This window comes from Tympanuchus pallidicinctus, unplaced genomic scaffold (assembly GCF_026119805.1).
Source record: "Tympanuchus pallidicinctus isolate F22 unplaced genomic scaffold, pur_lepc_1.0 scaffold13, whole genome shotgun sequence".
NCBI classification, from domain to species: domain Eukaryota; kingdom Metazoa; phylum Chordata; class Aves; order Galliformes; family Phasianidae; genus Tympanuchus; species Tympanuchus pallidicinctus.
In genome coordinates, this window is record NW_026294648.1 from 561,690 (window position 1) to 577,943 (window position 16,254).

Genomic DNA, 16,254 nt, shown 5'->3' on the forward strand with positions numbered 1-16,254 from the left:
TTCAGTGTAGCTTGGAAAGGTTAAATTACAATGAAAAACAAACTGATAGTCATTTACCACCTACGTTAGACTTTCATCCAAAATAGCCCTGCTTAAAATAATCGAATGTCCTCCTCCCTCATCCCCAATAGAAAGCAGCATTTCTGTGCTGTGTACTGAATATTTTACTCAGTAAAATATCATCTTGCAATGTAAGCAATGGGAGCAAATGGAATCTGCACATATGTAATAAAAATTGGAAACTTCTTAACCTAGGTACTTAAAGGTGTGAAAACACCACTCCATGAGCATGAACAAATTTTTAAAAATCTAATAGTGGCAATCACTTATCTACTGAGTGGAAGAATTAATTTAAACATGTACTACTGATCAGCTGCCACTTGAGAGCTACTCAAATAATATTCCTTAACACTTACTTGGAAATAAATGCCAAGAGGGGAACATAAGACTTTTTCATCTCCATGCAGCCAGAAAATGACGCTGCAGAGATCTGATGACATTTGCTAATATCATCTCACCTTTCTGTGTTTTCTCTACTTCCTTTTGCCTGTGTTAGAATAATTAAACAGCATTTTGAAGTGGATCATGGAGATTTCAGTGGTCTGTGAAAGAACAGCATCTTGTACCAAACTCAGTGACTTCTGACTCAGAGACTGGTGACTTCTGCAGACTGTAGCTGCCCTGCTACAGTCCTGAAAAGCTGGACAGACATATTCATAGTCAACGTGGCTCTGATCAGTCTTCCTATCCCCACCAGTTTGGATGTCATGCTAGCAATGATATTCCAGCCATTGTAGGAGCAATAAATTCATTTTTTCACAAAATGCTGAGCAGCTCTAGGGTGGCTCTCCAATATAGTAGAAACTGATCCTTGAAATTTTAAATTTGTGTAAACAACACTTCCATTTCATCTTCCTTGTCTGTTTACACAAGCATCATGCAGCATCAGCCAGCTTAGGGGAAATCACAGACTTCACAGTTCTCAGCTCTGTCTGTCCTTACTCTCAGCACACCCGTCTGGTGATATTCAGGTGGGCTAGTTTCTCCCCGTACGACTAGTATCCCAGATGTGAAGTTCATATACCAAATAATTCACGGGCAACAAGATAAAGCATAGAAAAACACTCTCCAGAGATCAGTACATATATCTCCGGGAAAATGATGGGGAGGGATAAAGAGGGAAGAGAATGGAAACAGCACCTGGACTCTGCTTATGCTATTCAACAGGAATGATGAATGCCTGTTTCCTTTACACAATATGAAATACCACTAAACTTCTAGATTAAAGCAACCTTTGAGCTCTTCCCAGTGTCATCTATGTGTCAGGCCCTGTGTTCACCTACTTCACATCCTTGTGAGATGGGCATAACAGTAACTGGACACAACACAGCAGCTGGCTCATCCCCATTGGACTCATCCTCATTAGGGGCCCCACTGAGATGAGGAAGCAGGCTGGAAACAAAACAAGAACTTGGAGGCTGAGATAAAAGCTTTTTACCAACACAGAAGATGAAAATGAAAACAAAAATGCTATTATAGCTATTATAAATGCTATTATATCCATACCTACAGCTGCTATGTGCCTATTCACTACTCGCCACACACCAAGTGCAGTAATACAACCCACTACCCAACAGTGACACACAGCAGCAATACAAATACCCAACTACCCACTGACCAAGGCTGTGCCAGCATCACAAGGCCTCACCTCCCAGGAGTCAGTGAATATCCTTGGGGTTTGTCTTAGGAAGATACTTATTTGGGCAAGGCTTGCTTGGTCTGAGAAACAAAGTGTCTAAAATTGTAACAATTCTACAAAAGATTAACTGCATACGTTTTCACCGCAGGTACTTGCCTGCTTATATTTTTGTATGTGCACTGCACTGTGCGCCACAACTACTCAAAAACCAGTGATGTCATTTGGTTCCTGAATCATCAACATGCTTAGTAAGTTCTTTCACCTATGTTACTGACTTCTCTGCAGTGGAAGACTAGTTCTATAAGGAATTTCACACCTTTTCTCTTTAATAAACAAAACGCAGAAGATACATATCTAAGAGATATCTACAATATTTTTCTTACTACCTCCTCAACTCTTACACACTTGCAGTCCTCTCAAACATAGATTGTTCTTTCTGCTTAGTACTCCACACAATTTATTTTCTAGACACAGTCAATCGTTGATTGATACACTAAACACATGCTGCTTATAAAGTGATTCAGTTTTGGTTAATGGAAAGGGAGATTAAATGATATAAACCAAAATATCTTACAGACTAAGTGCTTGAAATCAGTGAGTCACTGTTTTGGTGAACAGGGTTTATTGGATTTTTTTTTCCCAAGCCATCAGTACGTCAGTTAAGTCATAGCTCTACTTTTCTTAGTATAAAATCTTAGGATAATAGAATGACTTGGTTTGGAAGGGACATTAAATACCATCTAGTTCCAAACCCCTGCTGTGGGCTGCCTGCCTCCCCAGCTCAAACTGCCCAGGGCCCACCCAGCTCAGTCTCGGGCACCTCCAGGGATGGGAACCCACAGCTCAGGGCAGCAGTGCCAGGACCTCACTGCCCTCTGAGTAAAGATCTTCTTCCTTACCTCCAATCTAATCTCCCTTTTTAATTTAGAAATGTTCTCCCTTGCCCTGTCACTATTTGCCTACATAAAACATACTCTTCTTTCTGTTTGTAAGCTCCCCTCAAGTATTGGAAGAACGTATCAGAAATGTCTCCAGAACATCTTTGTTTCCATTTCCTTCTAAAACACAGGTGCTTTTCTCTATACACATTCTAACATCTCCTTTTGTTTCCTTGCAATGGCTCACTAAACTCAAAATACTTCATACAACCATTTTCATTCAAAAATCATGGAAGAGCTGACTGCTCATGACGAGCTTCAAACTATGGCAAAGTCAGACATTAATTTAAAAAAGAGAGTCTCAAAGTTAAAAAAAAAAATCCACAACAATAACAACACACATACACATACAAACGCAAAACAAGCAAAAACCTTTAGGTTAAGGAGCACAGATAATAGCTATTAGTGTAACTTAAGTTTCATCACTGCTGTACATACGATTTCACAGCTATACTTCGGAGACATGAGGCATCGTGGTAAGTGTACTCTCACTGTGGAGTCTGACATAAAGAGTATCAGGAACTGCACTTAAAATCAACACAGTATATCCAAAATGGAATCACCACAATATTTCCACAATAAAGTTTTCGATGTTCTGATGATTTGTGTTTATTCAGGTTGTAAACAAATCTCACACCCTCATCCCACAAGCTCATATTTTTTTTTTTTCTTTTTGATCGATGTTTCCAAAGAAGGACATTCACAACATTGCAGTAAAGCTTCCCAAGTCCTGCTGGGCAGGTGATGAGATACTTAAAAGACACACCAAGACAACAGGCTGAGCTTTCTGCAATGTGTAATTGCAGACATCTGTTGCAGATGATCACACAGTCCTTCAAGAAGCACAACCCACCAAGATGGTGTGTTTGTCTTGAAAGCAGCAGTACCCAGGAAGGGCCAAGAGGAATCTCAAAGAAAAAAAACAAACAAAAAGCCCCACACAAGTTTGAAACCAGCCATTATATCCAGTAGTCAGGCTATAACTTAGAATGTTAAAACCCCCATACTGTGCAGGATTCAGACCAGTAATTTAAATTTGAGCAGCCAATGTCCCAACTGCATGAGCCCTAATCAGGTTTTTTTGGCACTGCTTCTGAAGTCAAATTTGAATTTGAAATAAACAAAACGACCAAAGGAAAAGCACTCGAACTTCAGTTTCATTCAGATCCAGTTTCATTCTGCTCCTGAACAGATTCAGATCTCATGGGATGGAAAAGGCCTGGGAGGTAACTCACTTCTACTTCTGTAGAGCATAAAATCCAACACTATAGTGTATTAGAATTCCATCTTAGAGCACTATTTTTAGCTAAGCCAAATGTATCAGTGCTGAAACGTGTATTACCTTATTTGTTTTGTCTTGTTTGCAGAAAAGCTTTCGAAAATTTTTCTCTGGACAAGGATTTAGTATTTCTCCTACACAAATACATCTGCAATCACATCCCCCTAACAGAGCTGACATATCTTCTTTTTACACTGATAGCTTTATTTCCAGCCATTCTGATTTTCTGAGACTTTCAGCAGCTTGTAAAACTGACCCATAGTGAGACTTTTTTGCTACAGATTAGATGGAGGTTTTCAGCTTGCATTAACGAAAGTCTCTGCTCATTCATTTATGGTAAAGACACTTTCAAAATATCCTTTTCTTACAGAAATATTAACTCTTTGCCATCTTTAGGAAAAAGTACTGATATTTTCATTAACATGAAACAACTGTGATTCTTTGTGTGCAAAGAACCCACAACAACACACTGTTCATCTCAAAATGAACATGCAGAATAGAAGACACAAAATAATTCAAGATTAGAAATAGAGTTAAACCATGCAGATTCTGCCACCTCTCTGGGCATAGCACAAAGGCTCAGACACAGCAACGTAATTCTGTCAACAAGAAATAATGGTTTAGAGTAGGAAATAAAACTAAAATTACCTTTCCAGCCTGTCAAAAGCCTAAAAATCATACTATTCGAAGTCAGTGCCTCCTGTTGTTTTGTATTTACTCTGTAAATGTCAAAGGGAACTTCAAGAATACACAAGTCCCCTTCCACAGTTTGCATAAGTTTTTAAAATTAAAAAAAAAAGTTCATTCTACACAGAGAGACATTTAAGACTGCCAGGGTTTATTCATTTTTTACTTTTTTCCTTTTGTTTATTTTTAAATTTTCCTAAAACTAATGCATTACTCTGAAAAACGTCTCATTGTCACTGTGCCTGCATGTCACGGAGTTATCTAGGTCAACCTATGCCCATGACAGGCAGCAGTAGGTCCGTGGGCCACCTGGCCCCAAAATGGAAGGGAAAAGGAGAAGGGTAGAGAGATGAGAGCTGGGCTCAAAAACAGAACAGTGGCAATGATCTGAGGAAACTTAATTATATTAAATATGATATCAGAATGCAAGATAACACAATATAATACATTATAATTAAAACTGAGGCAAATAAATCAAATAAAATAGGAGAGAGGGTGCCTGAAAACCGAAAAGCCTACTTTGAACTGGAGGCGCATGGCTGGGTAGCAGCACTTCCACACACTGCCAGGCAGCGAGCAAGAGAGTGCTTGAGCCAGAGAGCGAGATCCCATGACTTCCTCCCGTCACTTATCTTCCTCTCTGACAGTAAATTCCCCTTGAATATGTAGTTCTTCTCTTCTGAGAACCAGGTATCCAGAAACTTGTCAGTCCATGGAACTGAATTATTAACTCTTTAGTTACTCGTGCTTTACGTGATGTCATGATGTGGAAAACCGATAGCAGAATTATAAAATCATGACACTGCAGCACTGAGCCATACAACAGGCTTCTTCTCACTCTGGACACACGATGGATGTTACATGTTACCACGTCCAACCTGAAACATGGCAGAGAGAATAGCCAACAGCCTGACAACACATCCAGCCACAGGTCTTCATCTGTATGTCACTAGGAAGGTGCACCACAGGGACAGTGAGTAAGACATGAGGTCACATCTTCTATGAACAATCAGGAGCTGCCAGCCTACATCACATGGCACCTAGTTTTGCAATAATGAGCCAAAGGTGTTAAGCATGCATTTCTACCTACTTCTACTTCACACACATACAGATATAATAAGATGTATGCACTCTGTTCTTTAATCCAAATTCCCCTTTGTCTGCACAGGCAATTCTAACATTTATGAATTCCCCATTAGAAAATATCTATTTTTGGCAATCCAGAAAGTACGTTTTCATAGTTAAGCAACTTTTGTCTGTTACATAGTAGGAAATCAAGTACTGCTCTCTTTTCACAGAGAAAAAGTAAACATAAAGTGAGTCTGTTGGGTGCTAGAATAGAGGCTGTTTTACCTTCTCAGCAAAGTTTCAAATATATCATCATAGAATGACAGAATCATAGAATGGCCTAGGTTGAACAGAACTACAATGATCATCTAGTTTCAACCCCCTGCTATATGCAGGTCACCAACCACCAGAACAGGCTGCCCAGAGGCACATCCAGCCTGGCCTTGAATACCTGCAGGAATGGGGCATCCACAGCCTCCTTGGGCAACCTGTTCCAGCATGTCACCACCCTCTGTGGGAAAAACTTCCTCCTAATATCTAACTTAAACCTCCCCTTTCTCAGTTTAAAACCATTCCCCATTGTTCTATCACTATCCACCCTCATAAATGCAGTACTGCAGATGGCCATTTCTTCCTGTCCTCTCCATGCTCATGTAAGTAGCTCCCCAGGGCAGCATGCAACATAGATTTACTGCCATCATTTGCTTGAGCAGGGAGGTGTTTGCCTTTGATAGCTGAGACTAACTGTTTTGATCAGCTCCTTCAGCGGATTCTTTTGATCATCCTAGTCTTCATTGGGTGTTTCTGATATTGTCATGGGTTCATCACAATCAACAGAGACAATTCCTCCAGCATTTTGTTTCTTCTCCATTTTATCTAGTCTTTGTTTCTAGTTATTTGGGAGATGGCTGAGATGGAAGCATGGGATGGCAGTAATTTTTGTGTCAAGTTTTGAAGTGTAAGAATCAGTTCAATAGCTGGGGCTCTTCTGTTCAGGTCCTTGTATCTATTGAACGTTACTACCAGTGTACTGGCACTGATAATGTACCAGTGCTGCTTTTGTGAGCTTCTGCCATATACTGGGTGCATTCCTCACTCTCTCAGGATCACAGTCCTGGCATGGATCTTTGGGAACAAACATGGGATCATACAGCATTTCCACCACAGCTGTTTCTCTCAAATACTCAATGCCTTTCTCAACAGTATTAAAATTTTTCATCTGAGGCTTCAGATCGCCTCTGAAGGAATGACATTCCTTCACAACTAATAACATTCATTCCCAGAGGATGGCAACTCTGTTCAGACATCTACTAATTCCTCCATCAATAGCTGAGTCTCAGGCAGTGTTTTGTAGTTGGTGAGCTTCTTGAGCATTTATGATGAGCATTCATCTAGAAGCACACTACTGGCCTCTCAGTTGCAATGCCAAAGCAACCAGGTGACAATAGTTTCATTCAGGTGCCAAATTAACTCCTTTCTTGAGCCTTGGATTCAGTCACTTTCAGGGGTCACCAAGTAGTAGTAACAGTGACCTCCTCATTCTCCTCTCCGTGTCTCTTACTTTTCTCAGTTGCCTTTCTCAGTGATGGTGGTTTTCAGGAGAGCCTCTCACCTGAATCTTCCTCTACTTCCTCCACTTCTTCTTTCCATTCTAGACATGAGGACACCCGTTTCCATTTCTGGCCTTCCACAGGAGCACCTGACATTCATACTGGTGCTTCCTGTGGTCTGGGGATGCTGTGGTCTTCCTGGATTTGACTTGGAAGTTTCCCCCTTTGGTTCAGATCTCAATTTGGAAACTCTCTCTCCAGAACAGTATTACATCAAGCTCGGTAAGCACTCCACTGTGGCAGCTAATTTGTCACAACCTTTTCAAACGTCACAGAACGTCACTGACAGCATCCCTCGTGTAGTCACCCAGCACTCAGCCACGCACCATCTTGGTGTCAGCAACAGTAACATCACACAAGAAAGGAAACAGCCTACTTGCCTTGAGTTTTTAAGGTTAACTGGTGCAACTGAGTAAAAACTACATACATTGGCAGAAGAGGCAGCAGCACCTGCCTGGCTCTCACCAGAGGGAAACCAAGCAGGGCAGGTCCAATGCTTACAGCCCCTCACACCTCTTCCCATGGCAGGCACATGCAAAGCATAGGGCACTGGGCCGTGGACCTCTGAAAGGAGGAAGGCCCTGAAAAGCCAGTGCAAAGACCCTGTTGGCACCTGGGCAGCTCAGCCCATGAGGAACAGCAGTCACGCAACAGGGATCAGAAAACTTGAAGGAGAAACCCAGTGCAAACTACAAGTCCAGGACACCTACAGATACACATAGACAGATCTAAATGCACCTCATTGTGCCATGGGATGTAGCTCACAGTTTTGTAAGCTAGGGTTTTAAAACAGTCCTGTCAGATCCTAGGAAAATCAAGTGAACATCAGAAGTGTAAAAGCAAAGACAAATTGAAGTCCCCCCAGATGAGCTGCTGAGGCTAACGGTAACCTGACCACAGATGAACACAGTATTAAAAAAAAAAGCACTGAGGCAGTTATCAGCATAATGTCTAAATACATTTTCATGCCAACAAAAAAACATTTGTTACATATAACCATTTTCTTTCCTCTTTAAAACAGAGTTGGGGAAGGGATGCTTAAAATATAACTCAAATGGCTTAAAATGTGGATCGTACATCCAGTGCTCATTACCAGAATTATGCATTTCATGTCTGGGTGTACAGTACGATAGATGGAACTTTTTCCTACTTCCTGCAAAACAACATTTGCTTATTCAATTGCCTTTTAGCAATGGGTATAATCATAATCCCAAGTGACATATGCAGTGATAACAACTGACTCCTTACTCCCTCTGCAGCACTTTATTTCCAGAAATGCTGTGTTTAATTAGCCCTGCAGTAGTCAGAGGAACAAACAGGTCACCTTTATGTCAAACCTCTAATAGTCATCTTCCTCACCACCACCCCCATCCCCTTCATTTATTTTACTGTTTTGCTTTTGTTTTGCATGGTACAAGTAAGGTCATTAGTGTCAGTTAGCATTTTCTGTGTAATGTTTCTGAATAGCTGCAGTCTGGAGAAAGGAATGAAATAAACTGTGAACTCAACTCCTATGTACACATTCTGTAGAAGGAAATAAAAATGGCATACAAAATCTATATTCAAAATGTAAACTTGAACATACTATTTTTATATTTTTAATATTTATTATTGATATGAATTTAATATTAATATTATTATTTTTAATATTACTCGAATGTAATTTTGAAAATGTACTCTGAATGGATCAGTTGCAAAACACTGAGAGTTAATAACGAGGATGAATTTTATTTCAGTCCGCATTCTAAAATCTGCAGGGTTACCCAAAGCTGTCTTTTCCTCTACCAACTCACCTTTCTTCTCCTTCTGGAGATAGACACTGTTTTTGCTATGCGCTGTGAGAATCTGTTACTGGACTAGCAGTCCTGCAGTGCCAAAAGACTATACTGAAATCTATAAAATAGACCTGTGACAGTGAGTCACAGGGAAGCATATACAGGAGGCAATTACATGCAGAATACTGTTCTTTCATACTTCAGCTGAAACAGTAAGCAGGCAGGCAGGGGATACATTTCCAAAATAAGGTATGCATCACCTGCTTTTAGTAATCACTGATATTGTGGCAAGGCCCAAGAGGCTCAGGTCCAGCATGAATATGGCCAGGGACACGATTGCTTACTGGTGCTTCTACCAGCTGATTTTTCTGATTTAGATAACATTCCTTTTGGCAGTTCTCTTGTATGCTGAGGATCTACCTGTTTCAAAACCAGCTGTGGGAAGAAATGTTTTACAATGCTTGAAGTAATCTCAATTTAATTATGTCTTTTTCCATTGCCGTGTTATTTGATCATCATTATAGATCATGACTGGCATATCCCACATTACAGCTTCATTTAATTAACCCTATATTGTTTGAAGTGAGATTGATAAATATTTATAAAAATATCTGATACATTTGTGCAAATATTTTTATTACTTTTTCGAATATGGCAATTTTGGTTTGGCAGTCCTGGCAATACACAACCTGTTTCACCTGCACTTTCAGATAGATCTCCACTTATCTCAAGGCAGCCTCACTCATTTGTGCTGACTGGTGCCCCAGCCCATATGTCTCTATTTGAACTGTAACCACATAAGCCACAGCAAATGTGAAATTCTCCTGCAGAGCCCAACATGCCTCATTTAGTAGGCTGTATCTGAAACTTTTACAAAAAAACTAGGAGATACTCTATCTCAGATGATCAAATGACCCTTTTTAATGCTGGTCAGTGAACCTTCTGCAAAATTTCCTGGACTTAGCTTTTTCATTTTCCCATCTTTCTACCTTATGTTAATTTATCATTTCAGTCTTTCTTTCCCAGCACTCTGAAGCTGTTTGCTTTATTCTCACCAAAATCATTCATATTTGTATTGCTCATTCTAAAACAGAAGTTATTTATCTGCATGGTATGGCAATAAGAACAACCATACAGCTTGCTGTGAAGGTTGTATCTTGCAACATGTTTGGGGTGCTTCTTCCCTGAAAGAGAGTTAGTCTGATAAAAGCTGTACTAGACTGCCAGTGTGCATGTCATGATCAGTACACAAGAGCACTGGCTTCTTACAACAAACTGACATTTATGTGTAAGATAAATTAAGGCCTCAGGAACTTCGGGACTTCTCTACAATTCAGAATATAAGGGAAAGTAGAAGGCAAGGAATCTTTAAAAGGAATTAATTCAGACAATGAGCACCCTGTGCAATAGCAATCTTGTAAGAAATAAACAATGATGTCTTTGAATGATTACGGTTGATCTTTTCAAGTCCCAAGATTGTGTCAGCTGATGTGATACGTATAGGAAGTGAACTGGCAAGTTGTCACGGTTTTATGATTTTTGTTGCTGGTATTCCACATCACAACATCTTGTAGTACAGTGGGAGTTAAAGAGTTAATGCTCCACTTTTGTGGATTGACGATAGTTTGGGGCATACCTGTCTCAGAAGGGAAAAAGAACTACATACCCCAGAGGACTGTGCATTTCCATTCAGAGGGAAAGATAAAAGCTAAAAACTGCTCGCAGATCATGAGAACTCCCTCTTCCCTTCCTGTTTATCTCAGCAGTGTGTGTGTGCTCCCTAGATGTCTCACCTTCAGCATTAGAGTAAGGCCTTCAGTTTTCGGACACGGTCTCATTTTATTTGATTTATTAGCTTTAATTCCAATTATACTGTTTTATATTTTGTTATCTTGCATTACTGTATTTTATTTAGTAAATTAGTTTTCCTCCTAAGACTGTTGCCGCTGTTTTCTTTTCAGACCTGTCTCTCTACCCTTTCCCCTTTTCCCTTTTCCTTTTCCTGGGACATGCATCTGTTGGTTCCCCCGTCCCATTTAGTCACAGAACTGGACTGAAACAGCCTGCAAACTGTTGACACAAGTATAAGGAAATATCCCTTTATGATGATCCACAATAGCTATAAAATGTTCCAACTCAAGCTCAGATAGCTTGATGACAGGTCAAACTCTAGAAATATGTTCTTAGAGTTCTGGTGATTTTTCTTTTGTTAAGCAAAAGGACAGGCACTGCACACAGTCATTGTGTTTAATTATGCCAGGAAAGAAAATGTGAAACATCATCACTTTGAGTGTGTCAGCATTAGCCACTAAGAACGATACAGTTCATACAGCCACAACAGAGGTTTGATGAATTAGTCCAGGAGATAGTGGAGCTGTAACTTTATACTACAGTCAATAGACAAACCATTTATCTTTAAATTATTTATACAAATAGTGTAGGAAGACCCACTTTATACCATCAATGGAATAAAGATGTACACCTATAAAAAAGGCCATTTAAAATGGAGGCTTGGGAAGTACAAGAGACATGAACAAATTATCTTAAATTACCATCTGTCTTAGTTGAAAGTTATGGTGCCACTGACTACCACGCAGTGAGAAGCCAAAAGGGTACACTCACACTGAGACACACCTTACCAAACTTTTTTAATGACACCAGTAGCAGTGACATACTTAAACAGAAAGTGCATATTGTTTACAAGCTTGTTGGGTTCAAACAATTTCAGCAGTTGCTCAGTTGCTTTTCAGTTGAAGCTCCAGCTACAATCAGAAACATTCAAGACTTGAATCTTTTGAATATTCAAGATTTGAATCTTGCTGTTCCTAACATTTCAGAGAAGATGCTTTGCATTTTGTGTGTTTAACTTTCTTCTCTGCAAATGATTCACCACTTGGCAGACTCATTTATAACAACTATAAAAAAAGGGGTTTAAATTCTGTTTTTTCCTGTTCTATTTAGAAACTGTCCATTAGGAAACATGTTTTCTTATTTAAGGGATGGAAGTTAAAGTAAGACATAATTTCACTAAACTGAATTTCCAAGGTTCTCTTTCTTAGCCCGGTACAAAATCAAGCCAAAATTACAAAATTCTATGCATCCATACTTCCCAAACAGATTCCCAAGCCAGTAGGTTTAAAATTAAACAAGATAAATTTATGTATTTGTATTAAAATCATTCAATCATATAGTCATTTCAGTTGGGAGGGACCTTTAAAGGCCATCTAGGTCAACTGCCCTGCAATGAGCTCCATCAGGTGCACAGACCCATCTAACCTGATCTTGAATGTCTCCAGGGACAAGGTAGCCACCACCTCTCTGGGCCACCTGCTTCACCATACTTACTGTAAAAAACTTTTTTTTCTTATCTTCAATCTAAATCTCCCCCCTTCTACTTTGAAACCATTTTGTCTTGTCCTACCACAGCAGATCCTGCTAAAGAATCCATCCCATTCTTTCTTACAGCCCCTTTATATACTGACAGGCTGCTTCAGGTCTCCCCACAGCCTTCCTTCTCCGTGCTGCACAGCCCAGCTCTCAGCCTGTCCTCGCAGGGAGGTGTTCCATCCCTCACATCGTTTTTGTGCCCTCCTCTGGATGCTCCAACAGCTCCGTGTCTCTCCTGTGCTGAGCACTCCCCATCTGGACGCAGCGCTCCAGGTGAGGTCTCACAGCACGGAGCAGAAGGGCAGATCCCCTCCTCACCCTGCTGGCTGTGCTGCTTTGGATGCTCCCAGGATCCGGTTGCCTTTCTGGGCTATAAGTGGCTCATGTTCAGCTGCCTTCCACCAGTACCCCCAGGTCCTTTTCAGAAGGGCTGTGCTCCATCCTTGTCACTGATGAAGATGTTAAACAGCACTGGTGCCAGTACTGACTCCTGAGGAACAACATTGTCAATGATCTGCATGTGGACATTGAGTCACTGACCACTGCTATGTGTGCATATATATATATATATATATATATATATATATAAATACCTCTAAATTTCAGGCACAAGGTATTTTTTGTGTATAGGAACAACAGCTAAGTAATTTGCAGTGATTTGTCACTGGTAGCTCTTTGCAGAGGACCAGTACAGTGCAGCAGCTAAAGGTCAAACCCAGAAGTCAGTGCTTTCCTCCTAGCCGTTTCATGACGATTTGCAAGCACAGTTACCTATCACATCTACCTTATTCCCCAGGGCAGTGTGGTAAAATCTTATCTACAAAGAGATACAAGTAGTTGGGCAGAGATTGCATAAATAGTTAGGCTTAGAGGGCTTTCTCCCTGTGATCAAGATAGTTAATGAAAATATTAAATATATAAAAAATGTGAGGTGAGAAGAAAATAAGCATGTGCTTTGGTCAGTAATTAATAGAAGGTTTATATTAAATCTGCTCAAGATCTGGATGGCCATGCTTTCATATTCGCATGAAATTGTTTGATTTACTACTTAACTTAGCATACAAAGGCACTTTTCTTGTAATCTAAGGTTCTGGCAATTATCCCTGGTTGTTCAACCACAAAACTGGCTTTAAATTATACTTTAATGAAGAGTTCATGACCTAGGGCAAGAAAGACGTGTAATGTAGCGAAGCGCTATAAGATACATAACTGTCTTTAGGGCACAGAAGTAGAAATGGATGGAGATGAAGAAGAGAGTAGTGTGATCCGCCAAGCATTCCTTCTCTACTAGAAAATGAGGTCAGGGCTTCTTTTGCTGCTTATCTATACAGTGCCTCACATAAAAGGCACTGGCCTCAGGTTAAGACTCTCAACAGGGCTGAAATTAATATGTTTCATATAACATTGCTTGTAATCAGAGATGAAAGATAGTAATGATTTCATAGAATCATCTCTTACAGTAAGAGATGTTCCAAATACAGCTCCAGCTGAGGTACAAATCAGAAGGAGGAACAGTGCACCTCCTTTTAAAGAATCTTGTGATTTGATGCCACCATGGTCACACAACTTCAAAAACACGTGTGCTCATTTCACATCAATAAAAAAAAGCTGAGCAGAGCTTAATAAGGATGACTGCTGAGATTTTTATGGAAAAAAAAAGTCAAAAACCAGAATCAAAACAGATTAATGTAATTACTAACTTCAACTAAATTTTCTAGATGATGTTAAGAACTCATACTAAAATTTATCCAGCAATAAGTTTCTGCGCTTTCTCTCACACTGCAGACATGCAAATGTTAACAAATTGATGCACTCAGCAGTTTTCTTCTCTTATCCCCACTGTAAATAACTGGAAGTGGTAGTGAGAGAATGGAGAGGATCACTATCATAATTAAATATTCACTTGTAGAAAACAAAACTTGAAGTTAGTTATTTTTGCATTTTAATCAGTTGCAACTTCTCATTACTTCTGTTCAGCAATACATCAGAGTTGATTTAAATAATATGTACATTAAACTGAGTTTTATTTTAAATATAAAAATAATGAGAAAATTGGTAAAATTAACATTACCGTTAGTTGTTCTACAAATAGAAAATATTGTGTTGTTTCCTACAATACGACAGAATGCTGAGTCATTGAGTTCTACATAATTAAAATGACTGCAGAAGAAATTATGACTTCCTTTACATAGAACGTAATTATCAATGAACGCAATCAGAGTAAGTCTGAAATCAGTGCAACATCCTCAGCTATGTTGAGAAAGCTAGAGCATAATTTGCACAGAAACCCGATCAGAGCATGCAATCGTGACTCTGGTATATGGCTATAGATATAGGCATTATTGATGGAAGCAGAAATCAGCCCAGAGCATGTTTCTTATGTCCAGGGACATGGGAATACTACTCCAGGTACCAAAGCATCATAAAATTTCATTTACAAGTGAATTTGGTTCCATGCATTTCTTTTCTCAAACAACAAAAGAGATATTTGGTAGAAACATCATCTGACATAATTAATATTTCACAAGACTGGTAATATAAAGGGCTTTGTATCTTTATTGGCTCAACAAATGAAAGATTCCCTTTGAGTTTCCTGGGAGCCCTTGGTTATCAGTCCAAAGCTGAGTTAAATTAGAAGTGATTGGGAGCTGCTACCATCTGTTGAGTGTGAGGTGAAATATGCTGTATGAGTTAATGTATTTTAGCAGACAGATGGGTAGAAATGTGTAGTTCTTAGTCATTCAGCACCCTTGGTAGTGATCTAAATAGAGAAATATAAGGAACATGGATGGCATAGAAGTGAATTTTTCTATTCCATGACAAAGTCCCCTCTTGTTTCTTTTTGGCCTTTTTCCAAGGATTTTTTCTAATGCTATTTACTCTGTTATATATATCATGTGGTTAAGAAAAGCATTTTTCTTTCCAGGTGCTATCATCCTGGCTCCTTTCTCTTGCTCTGACATAAATTAGAAAATAAAAAAAAAAATCACCAAACCAAAATGAAACAAAAAGCAACATTTCTGTTCATGCCTTCAGGTGTAAAAACCCACACAATGTTTTTTTTTTTGTGGATTGAATGTCACAGCAATGAAATAATGATGATGTGAAACAACACTGCTATATCAGCAGCTCTTTCTTCTTTCCTTCAACCCAACACTGCTTTCCAGGTCTAATGTTACTGATTCTCCATGACTAAAGAAGTGTGGGGCGCATTAAAAGGACGTGACCAGCATGGCAATGGGGAATCTCCCCATCTACACTGCACTCATGAGACCTCACCTGGAGTGCTGTGTCCAGTTCTTGGCTCCCCAGTTCAAAAAAGACACAGAACTCCTAGAGAGAGTCCAGTAGATGGTGACAAAGGTGATAAAGGACCTCCCATATCATCTCACATACAATGAAAGGCTGAGATCTGGGGCTATTCAGCCTGGAGAAGGGAAGGCAGAGAGGGGATATCACCACTGTTTATAAACATCTAGAGTGCAGCAGACAAGTCAGTGGGAATAGATTCTTTTTGGTGGTGACTAACAGTAGAAAAAGGGGCAAAGGCAAGAAACAGGAATACAAGATGTTAAATACTAACACAAGGAAGAACTTTGTTACTGTCACAGTGATGGAGCACTGCAACAGGCTGCCCAGAGAAGTGGTGGAGACTCCATTTCTGGAGAAAAAGACCCACGTGGATGCCTACCTGTATGACCTACTGTAGGGAATCAGCTTTAGCAGGAGGAGTGATTTCCAGAGGCCATTTCCAACCCCTCCATTTCTGTAGGTGCTTTCATTAAGAATATTGAAGTCCATTGGATAAGAC